Source organism: Delphinus delphis, chromosome 11 (assembly GCF_949987515.2).
Source record: "Delphinus delphis chromosome 11, mDelDel1.2, whole genome shotgun sequence".
In the NCBI taxonomy this organism is placed as follows: Eukaryota; Metazoa; Chordata; class Mammalia; order Artiodactyla; family Delphinidae; genus Delphinus; species Delphinus delphis.
In genome coordinates, this window is record NC_082693.1 from 13,518,002 (window position 1) to 13,525,846 (window position 7,845).

At 37.4% G+C, this 7,845-nt stretch overlaps 1 pseudogene; it reads left to right on the forward strand.

Annotated features, from left to right (window-relative positions):
- Positions 1 to 360: 360 nt before the first annotated feature.
- On the forward strand, positions 361 to 7,644 carry LOC132434239 (large ribosomal subunit protein eL43-like; annotated as a pseudogene).
- Positions 7,645 to 7,845: the final 201 nt, after the last annotated feature.

Consider the following 7,845-nt stretch of genomic DNA (forward strand, 5'->3'; position numbering starts at 1 on the left):
ATCATGTAGCTGAATCACAAGTTTTGGGATTCCTACCAGGGAAAAAGTTGGTGCTCCCCAATCTTTAAAAGCTAAGGTGGTCATAAAGTACAGGGCACAAAGGTTCCGCTTGATCACACTGCTGTAATTTCAGGGCTTGAATGCCAGCTCTTGATCACATCTCTTCCACACCATGAATGCTGAAGAAGCTACCATATCTTTTTGCTGTTATAGACTCTTCTGTGCTTTCACCAAGGAGGCTAGTTCTTCCCTAATCATGCAAATTAAAAACTTCGAAGCCTAGGGACCAGGGTTTCTTGTATGGATATTTGATGTATAGCCTGGCAAGATCCTGTATACTGCTCCAGACTACATAGAACAATGGTGGAAACTCAGGTTAGCTTCTGTGAAGTCTTTCCAGGAAAAGCTGTTCCAGAAGACCAGTTGTGTGTGAGGTCTGGATATTCACCTTCAGCTGAGCATGTAAACCAGAACAGGTTTTTCAATAAAAGAAATCAGATTTTTTTTAACAAAAAAGCAATAAACCCAGATAATTTTATAGTTGAATTCTACCAAATATTCGAGGAACAAATAATTTCAATCTTGCATATACTCTTCCAGAGAAGAGAAAAGGAGGAGAGACTTTCCAACTAGCTTTTATCAGATTAGCATATTTTGATATCAAAACTAGATAAAAACAATACAGTCAATGATGGCCTATCTCAGTGAAGCACAGAGATGCAATGGGTAATTATAGATATGATGAAGGGGCTAAAGAGGAGACAGGAAGAAAAGAGTAAGTGTATTAACATCATCTTAATATAGCAGAGACACCACTGGAGTCATACCATCTATAATTGCTGGAACAAGTACTAGAGGTTTAAATATACTATTTACAGTTACAATGGGAATGATGGAAGCATTTAACTAATAATTTTTAAATTGCCTGGAGAATGGGCTAAAGAGAAATGAAAGAATGTGACTTACATTCCCACCTTCAGTACCAGGAAGTTGAAAATATATTTTATTGCTAATGAATTAAGAAATGAGAGATTGAACAATTTATTTAGCAATATCACAGTAACCAACAGAATTTAAAAGAATGAGGGGAGTGGCTCTAAGAGAGTATGAAGTTGAACATCTCCTGTAATGTGAGCTTTAACCAAAATCTCTTTACAATTATTTATATGTTTTGCTTTTAATTGCTATGTTGGTGGTTCAAGCCCAGTTAGGGGCATAGTTATTTTGAAAGACAACATACTGCAGCAGAAAAAGGAGATCTGACTTACGGTCTTTCTTTCAAAACCAACCAGATGTTTAGTATTTGACATATCACCTGATCCCAATTACCTTATGTGCAAAATGGAACTGAAAATACGTCACAGCTTGTTGACTGGGAGCTGGAAGTAAATGACCACAGTACTTAATAATCCTAAGTACTGTAATTAATTGTTTTAAGTTAGCCCACAAGCAGATGGCTGAGACATAGAAGAACGTTATGGTAGAACGAGAACAGATCTGGTAGACAAGACCTGTATTCTTGTTCTAATTCTACTGCTAGTTTCTTTGGCGATTCTCAGTAGTCACTTGTCCTTTCCAGGTCTCGTTTTGCCTTTCATTGTCCATTTTTCTCTCTTCAATAATGAGGAGGTAGGAGAACATGCCCCTTATCTCCTGTTAGTTGGAAGAGGCATTGCTTCTAAACTGGAAAATTTAAGTATTTTACATTTTGCTTTTCAGATGCAACTGTAGGTTGGGCTACTTCCATCACAAATCATATCACCAAATTTAACATTTCTTCTAGATGGAATTATATGTAGTCATATTCTGCCTAATGAATGTGTCTCTTTGGTCCTTGCACACCTGTATTTTGTACAGATCCTTTCATGAAATAAATGATCAGTAACTTTTTCTTCTTGACAATGACCTTTTTCTGGTCTTTAATATTTTGAAAGCCACAGTGTTTCAATAGTCATTTTCCAAAAGGCACTCATTAGTTTATGAGGCCAAGTTTGAGTTTAGAATATCAAGGTAGTACCAACTATCCTTTATCTATATCAATGGAATTTTGTGTTGTTTGATTGGTCTAATTCTCTCATTCTTATTATTTAAAGTATGTAGTATACAAATTACATTTGATAATATATATTAAAAGTATAAATACCAATGTTGCTGTGATTTTAAATGTCATCCTTCAGTGCTCCTATGAAAAAATTCAACGATCGGTAGGATGCTGGATTCATATTAGATTTCTCACCTAATATTTATAGTATTTGCTTTCTTTTTTAAATTAAAAAATTATTTTTTAATTGAAGTATAGTTGATTTACAATGTTGTGTTAATTTCTGCTGTACAGCAAAGTGATTCTGTTTTATATATATACCTATATATATTCTTTTTTATATTCTATAATATTTGGTTTCTTATTAGGCAAATAAAGAGGTAATCAATTTTTAAAAACTTGCTCCTGAATAGTCATTCTGTGAGTGTCTGACATTACTCAGGGTAGCATTAATGTCACCATGTTTTCCTGCATCTGGGGAGTACTGTCACAGTGCTCGATTATTTCACCTAACAGGCTCTTGGAAGGATGGACCCTGATGTGGCAGCTTGTAGCTATACATTAGGATGGGTTGTGTTAGAGCCAATTGCTGTCTGACCTCTCCTCCCAGTAGAGGCAGTGTAGTGCCATCTGTACATCTTTTAGTCACATTAAATCATGTCATTTAAAGAGCCTCTGAATGTGAACGAATTTACCTTATGCTTAGGAGAGAAATCAGTCGAACTGTTGAACTACAAGTCTGTGTTCATCTGCATCACCAATTTTCATATTGTTTGAGTTCTTTCTTCTCTGGACTGGTAATAACACCGTCAGAGACTGTTTAAAATTTGCTACTGTCATAATTAGAACATTACTAAGGATTAAAAAATTGCCATTAAGGTAATTTAAACTCTATATTTACGTGTAGGTCCCAGGGCTATAGCATCAAGACTGTCTTTCCAAACTAGATACGGACGTTTGCAGGCATCATCCTGCCAAGGAGCTGCCATGCCAAAGCATACTCACATGAAGCGCTGAGGAATTTTATGGACACGAGTCCCTCTAAAAGAAAGAGGATTCCATGCTATCCTCTTTCTTTTAGAGTGATTTGTGTAGTGAGGTGGATGGACCTAGAGTCTGTCACACAGAGTGAAGTAAGTCAGAAAGAGAAAAACAAGTACCGTATGCTAACACATATATATGGAATCTAAGAAAAAAAAAAAAAAGGTCATGAAGAACCTAGGGGTAAGACGGGAATAAAGACACAGACCTACTAGAGAATGGACTTGAGGATATGGGGAGGGGGAAGGGTAAGCTGTGACAAAGTGAGAGAGGGACATGGACATATATACACTACCAAATGTAAAATAGATAGCTAGTGGGAAGCAGCCGCATAGCACAGGGAGATCAGCTAGGTGGTTTGTGACCACCTAGAGGGGTGGGATGGGGAGGGTGGGAGGGAGGGAGACGCAAGAGGGAAGAGATACAGGGATATATGTATATGTATAACTGATTCATTTTGTTATAAAGCAGAAACTAACACACCATTGTAAAGCAATTATACTCCAATAAAGATGTTAAAAATAAATAAATAAATAAATAGGATTGAAATGACCAAGCCTATTGAAGGAACTTCTTCTGGACACATGGCCATGCACATGGCCTAGACCTGCACAATCACAATTCACCCTAGGCTCAGTCATTTTTTTCCCCCCAGAAATAGGCATGTGAATAAGCTAAGACCAAACAGAGCCTTCCCCAGAACTTTCCTTACAGAGAATTGGGTAAGACTGTCCCTTTGCGATGAATTTGCTTATCTTGTATACCATGATTACGGGTGTGCCAGAGACCACTTAATGCTCACACAGAGTGAATCTGACTAATAATTGGAGAGTTAGAGCTCTCGTTACAGTATTTAAGTTCCTCCCTTTGGGCCACCCAGATCTGAAGCAGCAATAGGACTCCTGGACCACTGGACTTAAAAATCACATGAGCTTTTTTTGTTTTTTATTTACTTGTTCAAGTCAGTGACCCCAGGAGCAGCAGTGTTAACTTCATCTGAGAACTTGTTAGAAATGCTCATTTCTGCATCAGAACATTTGGGGATAGGTCCAAAAGTTTAACAGGCCCTCCAGGTAACTCTGATAGAGTAAAGGTTGTGAAACTGGTTTAAAAGGTGTTTTTAACTCCATTTTTTAAAAAATTGAAGCATAGTTGACTTGCAATATTGTGCTGGTTTAAATTATTTTGAATTTAGCTTCTGGCCGTCTTCAGTTGGTGAAGTCCTGATATAGCAATGACAAATAAGAAATTTTATAAAACGGATTAGAAGAATTTTGGTTTAAAAACTCTTCTCACTTGGCCATGGCAGAGACCAAAGTTTTGAATAGGGATATTGTCAGGAAATTCCTAGAACCTCTTGTCTCAGGTTAGCTTTGTACCCACTTAGCCTCAAGTAGTCACAGGCCATTTGAAGACAAACATTGAAGAATCTGTTCCATCTCGAACTTCAGATCATGAGAATTTTCAAACTCTGGGGGATACAGACAGGAGTCGTCTCTGAAACTTTATGTCAGCTTGAGCATATTCTATTTAAGCTAAAAGAACTGCTTAATTTTAGCTTCAATATCTAGGTTTAGAAGGGAACCTTTATAGATTGTCTCAAGGGGGGATTTAGTTCCTTGATCTAAATATCTCTGCCTTTGATCCAAATCATTCCAATTCACTTTAACATAAGAGGGTGCCTGTTGTTTTCAACTGGCTTAGTGCTGGATACTGTGTCATCAATATAAAAATATAGTCAGAAATCTCTTGTGAGTTAATGGTATCATAGCAGTATGCTCTCTGATTAACAATAAAGAATATAAAAATGCATGCTTTTAAGAAATATTGTATTACTCACAAAAAAAGAAGCTTGTCCTTTACACGCTTATGAATGCAGAATATGTCATGTGGAAAGCACAGGATTTCCTTTATTGTTATTTTTTAATATTAGATGTCTCTGCAATGCATGTTGATGGTCTGGCAGATTCAATTTTCATGATACCTTCTTTTGAGAGGATATCTGATTTGAAGCATAATATCCATAAAAATAATATCTCGCTGTGCACTTTGTATTCAAACAAGTTTAAACAAGACTAACAGCAATTACTTACTAATTTTAAGAGCTGGACTATGAAAACAGAAAGAGGCTAATCTATAAAATTCTTTGCAAGGAAATGGACAAAATTGGGAAAATATTTAATTAATGTTTAATTGTAATTAAAGGTTATATTATATGATATCACCTTTACAGGTTATGCATCTCTGCCGCTCAGAGACCTTACAGGGGAGGTGGCCTTGATGGCTATTAATATAAGCCAGTTTCCCATTAGAAGCATTTACTAGTATATTACATAGAGTCTCCTTTTCCAGACATCCAAGTATGTTCTAAAATTCCATTGGCACATGTCAATATTTTAAAGAAACCTGTGTCTAGAATTTACAGTGTAGTTGAAAATTATCGTCAAACAGAAGCCAGATTGCCTTTGGTCCTTATTTACTGGCTTCTAATTCACTAAAATAGAATTCATTTGTTCCATAGGCAAGTCATAACAATTCTTACTTTTTCTATATTTATATGACCTTTTTGACCAGGGAAACAAAACAACAACAACAACAAACAAGCATTAACTTTGAGATAAAACAAACATTTGTTAAAATTCTGGTTGTACCAAATACTTACTAGCTGTATGGTGTTGGGAAATATACTTTTCTAAGGCTTTGCTTCCTTAATGTATAAAGATGATGACCACTCTTTCTCAGGTAGATTGCCTATCTCTGCTTTGCTCAGTTCTTCTTCTAGGGTTTTACCTTGTTCCTTCATCTGGAACACATTCCTCTGCTGCCTCATTTTGTCTAAGTTGCTATTGGTACTTTTTTTTAAACAGGAAGAATTTAAAATTTTTATTTATTTATTGTTTTTACAACATGGATTTTATTTTTTTTAATTTTTATTGGAATATTGTTGATTTACAATTTTGTGTTAATTTCAGCTGTACAGCAAAGTGAATCAGTTATACATATACATATATCCACTCTTTTTTAGATTCTTTTCCCATATAGGTCATTACAGAGTATTGAGAACAGTCCCCTGTGCTATGCAGTAGATCCTTATTAGTTATCTATTTTGTATATAGTAGTGTGAATATGTCAATCCCAATGTCCCAATTCATGCCTCCCTCCCTTCCCCCTTGGTAACCATAAGTTTGTTTTCTACATCTGTGACTCTATTTCAGTTTTGTAAATAAGTTCATTTGTACCATTTTTTTAGACTCCATGTATAAGTGATATTTGTCTTTCTCTGTCTGACTTATTTCACTCAGTATGACAATCTCTAGGTTCATCCATGTTGCTGCAAATGGCATTAGTTCATTCTTCGCTACTGGTATTTTTATGTATGTAGTAGGTTAGTTACATGTCTCGAACTTGGAGAAGTGCCCTCTGTGTCCCTGCAGTGCACTTCCCTCTCATCACCCAAGCTATACATTCCAGAGATTTCCCCTAGGAGGGCTGCGTGAGTCCTTCTGTTGTGGCAGGCTAACTATGTGGGCAGTCTGGTAGGCTGATTGGCCCCTGGTCTGGTTGGTTGCCAGGTGACTTCATATTTGTCAGAATGGCTATCATCAAAAAGGGCTTCCCTGGTGGCGCAGTGGTTGAGAGTCCGCCTGCCAATGCAGGGGACACAGGTTCGTGCCCCGGTCCGGGAAGATCCCACATGCCACGGAGCGGCTGGGCCCATGAGCCATGGCCGCTGAGCCTGCGCGTCCGGAGCCTGTGCTCCACAGCGGGAGAGGCTGCAACAGTGAGAGGCCAGCGAACAGCGAAAAAAAAAAAAAACAAAACAAAAAACTATGTTGAATAAAAGTAGCGAGAGTCATCATCCTTGTCTTGTCCCCGATCTTAGAGGAAATGCTTTCAGCTTTTCACTGTTTAGTATGATGTTAGCTGTAGGTTTGTCATATATGACCTTTATTATGTTGAGGTAGGTTCCCTCTATGCCCATTTTCTGGAGAGTTTTTATCATAAATGATGTTGAATTTTGTCAAAAGCACTTTTTCTGTATCTATTGAGATGATCATATAGTTTTTATTCGTTAAAATAACAACATCAACAACAACACTGATAAAACATCAGAGGTCTCTGATCTTGGACCTAATTTACGGCTACAAGGCTAAATGCACCAAGAAGGTTGCAATTGTCCGTAAATACAGGACCTGTTGTGGTGTCTCCCTCAGGAAAATGGTGAAGAAAATTGAAATGAGCCAGCACACCAAGTACGCTTGCTCCTTCTGTCACAAAGCCAAGAGGGAGAGCTAGCTGTGGGCGTCTGGCACTGTGGTTCCTGCATGAAAATGGTAGCCGGTGGTACTGACCCTACAATACCACTTCTGCAGTCACAGAAAAGTCCATCCTCAGAAGACAGAAGGAATGGAAAGATCAGAAGCTCCACCATGGGAAACACTGCTAGCCTGTAATAAGTGGATTCATTTATGTAACCCCCCCCCCCAATAAGTATCCTCAGAGATTTCTAAAGTTTAGTGACTGCTAAAAGAGAAAGAAATAGATGATAGAAAGGAACTAACCTGGGAGCTGTTATCTAAGAATAACCTTTGTTTTCTTAGAAGAAAAAAAAATCCATCTTATGCCAGGAAGGAAAAGGTGAGATCCAAGGAATCTGCATTCCTTGAAAGATTTCTGAGTGATTCTGAATTAAATGGTTGGCACTTTAGAAAGTTGCTCTAAAGGGCTAGTCTTGAAATCAGAGCCCATCATTCACAGGCTTT